This window comes from Erinaceus europaeus, chromosome 2 (assembly GCF_950295315.1).
Source record: "Erinaceus europaeus chromosome 2, mEriEur2.1, whole genome shotgun sequence".
NCBI classification, from domain to species: domain Eukaryota; kingdom Metazoa; phylum Chordata; class Mammalia; order Eulipotyphla; family Erinaceidae; genus Erinaceus; species Erinaceus europaeus.
The window spans coordinates 168,368,077-168,377,587 of NC_080163.1; the positions used below are offsets into that span (position 1 = coordinate 168,368,077).

The window sequence follows — 9,511 nt, forward strand, 5'->3', positions numbered from 1 at the left end:
ATCAAGCTTCCTTAACAACTAGGAAAACCACAGCCCACAGTTCTCCAGTTTAGGAACTATATAGCCCCCATTTAGAAATAGCCCAAATGCCCTATGACAGATCACTGGATAAAAAAGTTATGGGACATATACTCAATGAAGTATCACTTGGAAAATAAAAAAGATGATATTGTGTCCATTGGGATAAAATGGATTATACTTAGTGGATGAGTAAGGAGGTAAGGGACAGCTTCAGAATGGTTTCACTCACATTCAGAATGTAGAGAATTAAACACACAAATGTGAAAAAAAAAAGATGTTCAGCTTTATCTGAGAATGTGGGAGAACTATAGTGGTTACCAGGGGGTGAGGTGGGGACACAGATGTTTGGTAATGGGAGCAGTGAGAAACTGTATTCCTAAATGAGGGGAAAAAGAAGGAGGAAAGAGGAAGACAGAGACAGAAGGATACAGAAAAATTAGGAATGTTATACAGGTACTAACAACTTCATTTATTGTAAGCCATTAATCCCCCCTTAAAAAAGAGATGAAGGAGGAATTCAGTAAAACATTTTTGAAATTTGAAAGTAGTGATAGAGGTGGAAAAAAAAGCTTAGGTGAGTTTAAAGGTATCATGAGCAGATAAATATATATGTCTGACTCTGTCCTTGTGAACATCCTGACCATGATACTATAATCTAGGCAAGTACTACCACTGGGTCAGTAGAACTAAAAGTCCTTTCTTATACCTGCATGTGAGGCTGCCATCATCTCACAAGCGAAATACTGGTTTTTAAAGATCAATAGCTGGGGGCACTGCTGGTCCCAGGAGGCTGTTCTGCAGTGTGTCAGTGATGTCAAGAGCCTTAGACTGTGACATCACAGCTCCAGTGGCCAAGGCTACTGCAGAATCTTCAGACTTGAGGACGAAGTTGGCAGTACTCGGGGTATTGTACTCTTACTTTACTTCAAAGTCAAGGAGTAAGAGTGAAGGATGTCTGCTTCTACCCAAAAGTCCTCAAGGCTTTCAGGGTGTCTTGGCTGGCTCTCCTGCTTGAGGTAGGCTCTCCCTGTGCTGGGTGTGGTTGTCAGAGGAGCAGGGCAGTGATGGGAAGTGCTCTGCTTCATTCCCTCTGAAACATGGGAACAGACTCTGCTGGTCTTCAGCTCTGGTTTCATGAAGAGAGAGTCCTGTTCCTGGCACTCAGTCCTGCGGAATATGAGAAAGCAGGTTAGACCTTCTTAGGCAGACACTTCTCAGGGTCCAGGGGAGGGTTTTCTGTATAAATAATGAAATGAGTAAAATAATCTGCCGTGTTTGTCAAGAACTTTCATGTTCTATTGAATTGAGTTGTCATAGCTGTTAAGACTGGATAGTCCTATTGAAGTCCACCCATAGTTCAGTATTATCTAGCCACTTCCTTGCAGTTAGAGATATGTGGATCTTTTAGTGTTATTTGCTGATTCTGATAATTTTTCCCCAAAGTGTAATAATTGCTTTAGACAAGATTGGAGTCAGTTTTCCAGATTCCTGTTACCTAAATTTTTAGACTCACCTGCAGCCACATTGCCCTCACCTCTCCACAGCTCTACATGCCATTTAATGTAACCTCTGCTAGTTCCCAGAGAACCTTCTTATTGTGTTGGAGATTTTTTATTTCTCTCTCCCTTTGTCTATTTGCTTGTTTTCTTCCTCGCAGCTCTGAGTGGCCTAGCTGCTTCCTCTTGCCCTCCTGTCTAAGATGGCGAGGCCCAGTGTCCTGACTTCAAACTGCTCCCTTCTCCATCAGTCCCTGAGCGACCTCATCTCTCACAGGGGCTCTCTATAACCCAGGGACTCCTGACTGGAAGTCTGGGTTTCTGTTTGGCAGATTAAAATAAATGACTAGCCTGTCGTGTCACTGAGGATGTCAAGCATACAAACCTGCTGTCTATTTGAGCCCTTACTGGCTGTGGTTGATGTGTTCCAGGGGGTCTTCTGAGGACTCAGCCACTTCTGAAGGAGAGTATGCTTGGGAGGGGCCCTGTGGCAGGCTGCTGCTGGCCACCACAGCCATGGTCAAAAGGGGTCACAGGAGGCAGGCGCCACAGCTGCACCTATACTCACACGTCTTGCTCATCTCTAGCTCAAAGTATGTAGATGCTCCATCTCCACGTATGACCTGGGGGTGGGGACAGTGCAGGCCATGTGGGCCAAAGCAGCACTGAATGCTGCCTCCTGGTGCCACCTCCTGGGCTGGTTGGCTGTAGTGGTTACGTTATGCATGTGCAAGGCCCCAGCAGTGCAAAAAAAAAAAAAATGTACATACCAGGAGGGGAGAGAGAAGGAGAGTGACTGTGACTGGAGAAGTTTCTGGCACTGGGTAGAAACAACTCACCAGCATAAATATCAGGTCTGGTCTGTGGCACTGCATATGCTTGTGTCATGTATTATTCTCTCTGTCTCTCTCATCAGTCACCAAATGGATTTTTAAATTAGGCTACCTGGTGATCTATTCCTCTCATCCTAAATCAATACTTGAAAAAAACTGGAAATAATCTTTTTCTTTCCTTTATGAAAATGAATTGAATTTTTTTCAAATTGTGTTCTTTTGTATGAAGGCCTAAAATAAACTAGCAGGTCTGAAGTAAAAAGTGCATCACTTCTATTAATTTATGAGTTTTATTTATATAGTATATACAATTAAATGTAAAAAAATATATAAGTATCAGAATTTCAGCAACAGGAAAGGATACTCATTGTTCACTGAGTGGCATTTGTAAACACTGAAGTACAGAGTGCGGCCACACTGGAGCCTCAGCTCTGAGGGCTGGCTGCTTCCTGCCTTTGGTGAGATGTCTCCAGGATCAGTCAGCACGCACAGCGCTCAGGCCCTTCTCCCCACTCTTGCTGAGCTGCCAGATGAGGACAGAGCTGCAGGAGCAGGTCTTCATGGGCTCGGCTGAGAGTACAGGGCAGAGTGACTGAGGTTTTCTTGCTGTCTCTCCAGGTTTGAAAGCAACTTCACGATCAAGCACTCGGTGCCCCTGCGTAGCCTGTGGGTGTCTGCCTACCTGGAGAGGTCCAGGAGAGCCACCAGCAGAGACCGGAGGTCACTCATTGTAGGTTGGCCCAGGAAAAGCTTTGTGGTCACTTTCTCGTAAGACCTCCATCTTGGTTTTCCATGTGGTCATGACTTTTACATCTAAAACATTTTCATCTGGTTGTTTGTAAAGCCAATTGCTCAAGCATGAAGTCTTTGTTATTCTCTCTCATTCTCTTCTGAACATTAAAAGGGAAAAACAAAAGAAAGCATGGGTCATCTGGGACAGTGTAATCATGCACGAGAGGGCCAGCAGACAAAGAAAGAAAATATGGACATCAGTATTGTGTGGAGTTGATCTTGCACTGCAGGTATGTTCAGCAAAAGCAAGAGTGGCATTCCTGTCTGGAGAGGTATTTTTGCCAGTACATATTTTCTATCTTTCAAGTGTAATGAAATAATGCAGATATCTTTACAGCAGTGTGGCCCTCTCTCCTGCCCTGCCCCATGTTGGTGAGTTCTGGTTTAGAGCCACCTGCCAATCAGGCAGGTGTTGGTCCCTCCTTCACATATGTACCATACTCCATTATGGATTTCTGAGGGACTTGTGGTCAGCACTCTTTATTTTCCCTTCCTTACAACTTGTGATTGGAGACAACAGCTATTTTCAAAGGTGAATTGAAATTCCATAAACTGCAGACACTTATCATGGTGAGATGGGAAATTTTACCCATGTGAGAACAACTAGACCATAAACCATCACCCTTAATCCTGCACCCACACACACACACTGTTGTTGAGTGAATCAATAGGCCCAGGTTTCCCCTTTGTATGATTCTCAAAACAAGTTTCCTTCCCTCCTTCCCCAGAGTCCTGGGCCATGGGTTCTCGGTCAGAAGTTGAGAGAAGTTGCAGATCTGGAGTTCCAGCCTCACAGACCATGTCATACTTTCCAGGGCTCCCTCACTTGCCTGAACTAAAACTCCTTACTTTCCTGAGATTTAGACTTGACTTCATAAGAATGTTCATCCACTTTGAAAAGTAGCACAGGATATTAAACATAGTAGCAACAAATACTGACTTGGGGGAAAAACAGACTAACAGCTCATCTTTTCTCCTTTCTTTTGGGTCCCTGTTGGATTTGATTAGCAGCATCTTTCTTGCTAACGACAGGGACCAGCCTGGAATGACTCCCCAGGACACCCTCCTTGTACAGAGGGAGGATGGGGCATGCATAAGTGTTTTTTTTTTAATTTCTTTATTGGGGAATTAATGTTCTACATTCAGTAGTAAATACAATAGTTTGTACATGCATAACATTTCCCAGTGTTCCATATAACAATACAACCCCCACTAGGTCCTCTGTCATCCTTCTTGGATTCTCTCCACCCACCCAACCCAGAGTCTTTTATTTTGGTGCAATATGCCAATCCCAGTTCTGGTGCTACCTGTGTTTTCCTTTCTGATCTTGCTTTTCAACTTCTGCCTGACAGTGAGATCATCCCATATTCATCCTTTTGTTTCTGACTTATTTCACTTAACATGAATTTTTTCAAGGTCAATCCAAGATTGCAAGATTGGCTGAAAATGGTAAAGTCACCATTTTTTATAACTGATATATATATATATATATATCATTAATTTCTCAGCCACTCATCTGTTGTTGGACACATGGGTTGCTTCCAGGTTTTGGCTATTACAAGTTGTGCTGCCAACATATGTGTACACAGAGCTTTTTGGATGGGTGTATTGGGTTCCTTAGGATATATCCCCATGAGAGGAATTATAGGATCATAGGGTAGGTCCATTTCTAGCCTTCTGAGAGTTCTCCAGACTGTTCTCCATAGCTGGACCAATTGACATTCCCACCAGCAGTGTAGGAGGGTTCCTTTGACCCCACAGTCTCTCCAGCATTTGCTGCTGTTGCCTTTTCAGATGTATGACATTCTTAGAGGAGTGAAGTGGTATCTCATTGTTGTCTTTACTTGCATTTCTCTGACAGTCAGAGACTTGGAACATTTTTTTCCATGTGTTTCTAGACCTTTTGGATCTCTTCTGTGGTGAATAATCTGTCCATGTCCTCCCCCCATTTTTGGAAGGGGTTATTTTTTTCTTGTTGAGATTTGCAAGTTCTTTACATATTTTGGTTATTAGCCTCTTGTCTGAGGTATGGCATGTAAAGATCTTCTCCCATTCTGTCAGGGGTCTCTTGGTTTGGGTAGTAGTTTCTTTACCTGTGCAGAATCTTTTTAATTTGATGTAGTCCCATAAGTTTATACTTGACTTAGTCTTATTTTTAATTGGATTCATTTCATTGAAGGTGTCTTTAAAATTTATGTAGAAAGGGGTTCTGCCAATATTTTCCTCTAAGTATCTGATAGTTTCTGGTCTAACATCCAAGTCCTTGATCCACTTGGAATTCACTTTTGTATTTGGTGAAATATAGTGATTCAGTTTCATTCTTCTGCATGTTTCAACCCATTTTTTCCAACACCATTTGTTGAAGAGACTTTGCTTTCCCCATTTAATAGTCTGGGCACTTTTGTCAAAGATTAATTGTCCATAGGTGTGGGGGCTTACTTCTGGCCTCTCAATTCTATTGAGACACTGGTCAGTGTGTCTATTCATGTTCCAGTACCTAGCAGTTTTTATGACAAGGGCCCTATAATACAATTTGAGATCAGGGAGTGTGATGCCTCCGGTTCTGTTCTTTCTTCTCAAGATTGTTTTGGCAATTCTAGGTCTTTTCTGGCTCCAGATAAACATTTGTAGCATTTGTTCTATTCTCCTAAAAATGTGTTTGGGATCTTGATAGGAATAGCATTAAGATTGTATATGGCTGTGGGTAGTATATTCATTTTAATGGTGTTAATTCTTTCAACCCATGAGCATGGAATATCTTTCCACTTCTTTGTGTCTTTTGCAATTTCCTTGAGTAGTGACTCATAATTTTCAGTATACAAGTCTTTCACTTTTTTTTCCTTTTTTATTTAAGAAAGGAATAATTAACAAAACCGTAGGGTAGGAGAGGTACAACTCCACACAATTCCCACCACCCAATCTCCATATCCCAGCCCCTCCCCTGATAGCTTTCCCATTCTCTATCCCTCTGGGAGCATGGACCCAGGGTCATTGTGGGTTGCAGAAGGTAGAAAGTCTGGCTTCTGTAATTGCTTCCCCACTGAACATGGGCATTGACTGGTCAGTCTATATTCCCAGTCTGCCTCTCTCTTTCCCTAGTAGGGTGGGTCTCTGGGGAAGCGGAGCTTCAGGACACATTGGTGGGGTCTTCAGTCCAGGGAAGCCTGGCTGACATGATGATGACATCTGGAACCTGGTGACTGAAAAGAGAGTTAACATACAAAGCCAAACAAATTGTTAAGCAATCATGGACCCAAAGCTTGGAGTAGTGGAGAGGAAGTGTTAGGGGGATACTCACTGCAAACTCTAGTGTACTTCTGCTTTCAGGTATATATTTTTGCAGTAGTTTATGGATACGTGTGAACATATGCTCTCTCTCACAGAATCTGGTGTATATCTAGGTTATGGGACTTTGTTAGAAAGTGAACCACCTGAGATGGAATTAGAGTATACTATGAAAGGAAATGTCTCACCCGAGTAATGAAGCTGAAGGGTTGTCATTCCACACATGAAGTCTCTGGACACAGTCTGAAGTGAAGCATGTTGAGGTGGCAATCGTTGTGTTGACTAGGATGTGATCGGCAGATGCAATATTATTTGATATGGATTGGGAGAGGCATACAGGAAAGTGGGTCCTATCCAAGGGTTCCAGGACTGGGGGAAGTAGAGGTTCTATAGTGGAGATGTGAGGTTCCTGCTGTCTTAGGGTTCAAAAAGACAATCAATAGTTAATGTTACCATCACATTATTTGGTAATTGGGTCGCACCCATAGGCTCCAGCGCTGGGGCCTGGGCCCTGTGCCCTGAGCGCCCAGCCAGAACTGTGCAGAGGCCCCCCATGTGGAAGTACTGCTGGGGACTCCCCAAGGTACTATGCCAGACAGCAGCCAGCAGCCAGCAGCCAGGTCCATAGTGCTGGAGCCCATCTAGTGAGATTCCTCCAATTCCAAGTAAGTGGCCCCTGGTTCCTGTGCCCTTGAAGGTTGGGTTTTGTGCCCGCCTGGGAAGGTGCTGGGTGGGGGGAGGGGCAAAGTCGGGGTACAGCCGAAGAGGGGCCAGCGCCCAAGGAACCAGTACCCCGGGCCAGGCGCACCCCTTAGAGGTGGCTGCACACACCCAGAAACCTGCAGGACCCAGTGGCCTTGAGCGGGGCGCTCCCCTGGATCAAGGCCATGCGCACCCCCGGCAGGGGGGAACCCAGGGGAGGTGTCCACGAGCCCCCAGACCCCACACTCCTGGCAGGGACACCCTGGAAGGGTGCCTGCATGCCCTCAGATTGAGCTGCTTTCAGCTTCCATGAGTGCAGGGACCCTGCAGGAGAGTCTGTGAGGTGGGCCTTCCCTTTCCTTCCTGCTGGGAGAGGGGTCCTTGGTCCCTGGGCCTCACCTAGTGTGTCAGTGCTGGTGGCTCCAAGCGCCCTGAGGGTGAGGACCCGCCAGCTCAGCTGGAGTCCGGGCAGTGCGCCTCCTGCCCACCCCAATCGCCTGGGCAGGAGGGGACCCCTGAACCCACCGACCTGGCTTCGGGAGCGACCAGTCCTAGAGAACTTTCCGCACACCCGCCCACCCGAAATGTGCGCCCATTGTCCTTGCTCTCTCTGTGGCCCACTATGAGGTCCTCGGGGAATGACTGTTAGGAATCCTGAACTTCGAGTTTGGTCTGGGGCAACATGGGGAGCCAAGCTCCCAGACTAGGATGAAGGAGGCTGGGCACAGGGTGCAGGTCCAGGTTGGGGCTCTCCTCACACTTCTAGAACTGGAGTGTTTTCTCTGACTCTGTCTCTCTCGGAAGAGACATGCATTTCAGAGGGGTGCCCCAGGCCAGCTGCCTCCAACCCTTGTTGAGCCCTGGGCCCGGGCTGTGGACTGGGTCTGGGCTGAGGGTCTGGCACTTTGCAACCTGCTGGTCCTGGGAGGCCACAGCGAACGCCCACACCCAACCCCCCTCATGCAGGTGGCCTGGGCTTGGCAAGGCTCCATGTGTGGTGGGGGGTGGGCAGTGGTTGCCTGGGGTTCTTGTGTCTGTGGGGACAGTCCTGGGGAGACTGCAGTCTGCCTGCGCACACAGTGGGGCAGCCAGGGTGCTGGCAGGTGGGAGCTGCACTAGGAGCCCCACAGAGCCAGGCAAGAGCCGATCTTGGAGCTGGGTAGGAACCGGGCAGGAACCGTGGTTTTTTTTTTTTTTTTAAAGGAAATTAAAAAAAGGAAAAATGTTACTTATTAATACAAAAAAAGAGAAGCAGAGCATGACTATGGCACATGCAAATCTGGGGATTGAATTCAGGACTTAATTCGTACAGATCCATTGCCCTAGCCATTCTGCAGTTCTAAAGTATAAATAGGTTATTTTATTTTTGTTGTTGTTGTCACCAAGGTCTCATTGTCTCCCTTTCTTTTTTTCTTGTCTATTCTTTTCCACTCTTTTTTTATTTTTATTTATTTTTCCTTTTTGTTGCCCTTGTTGCTTAACATTGTGTGGTGATTAATGTTGTTGTTGGATAGGACAGAGAGAAATGGAGAGAAGAGGGGAAGACAGAGGGGGAGAAAAAGACAGACACCTGCAGACCTGCTTCACCACCTGTGAAGGGACTCCCGGGCAGGTGGGGAGCCAGGGGCTAGAACCGCGATCTTTCCTCTGGTCCATGAGCTTTGCGCCATGTGTGCTTAACCCACTGTGCCACTGCCTGACTCCAACTGTCTCCATCTCTTAACAGTTTTTAAATAAGATTATAATATAGTCCTAGCTTCGGTAGTACATATACTAAAACTGGCATGATAACAGAGAAGATTAGCATGGCCCCTGCTCAAGGATTACACACAGATTCATGAGGCATACCATATTTTTTCAAAAAAAGATAATAAAATATATGTACACACATATAAATAATTATAATCTTTTTAAGAGCCAGTTAATGCAACCTGGGAGGTGGTTCAGTGGCAAGAGATCTAGATTTGTATGTGTGGGATCCCAGGTCTGTCTGAACTCTGGTTCTACATATGCTGAAGCTCTTTTAAAAGATTTATTAATCAGTGAGGGAGAAAGGGAGGAGAGAGAGAGAGAGAGAGGAAAAACACTATAGCATCAGTCTGGAACATGTGATGCTGGAGGTAGAATTCAGGACCTCATGCTTGAGTCCAAAACTCCAACCACTGTACCAGCCTCCAGGGCTGCAGATTGGCTTTTTTGAATAAAATCATGGTAATATTGTTCGCTTAACTGTTAATCTTTTAAGCAGTACAAAGTCATTTTAAAATTTTTTCTCAAATATTGTGCCTGGGGATCAATCCCACCCAGAACCTTGCACCTGCATGGGACAACTGAGAAGCCTCCCTGCCAGTCTCCATTCTGTATCCTTTAAGAGACATGCAA

The 9,511-nt window shown here is 45.5% G+C and overlaps 1 non-coding gene across 1 annotated transcript; it reads left to right on the forward strand.

Moving 5' to 3' along the window:
• Positions 1-8,878: 8,878 nt before the first annotated feature.
• On the forward strand, positions 8,879-8,986 carry LOC132537249 (U6 spliceosomal RNA). The gene has a single exon (XR_009548710.1). It is a non-coding gene; the product is annotated as a U6 spliceosomal RNA (small nuclear RNA).
• The last annotated feature ends 525 nt before the right edge of the window (positions 8,987-9,511 follow it).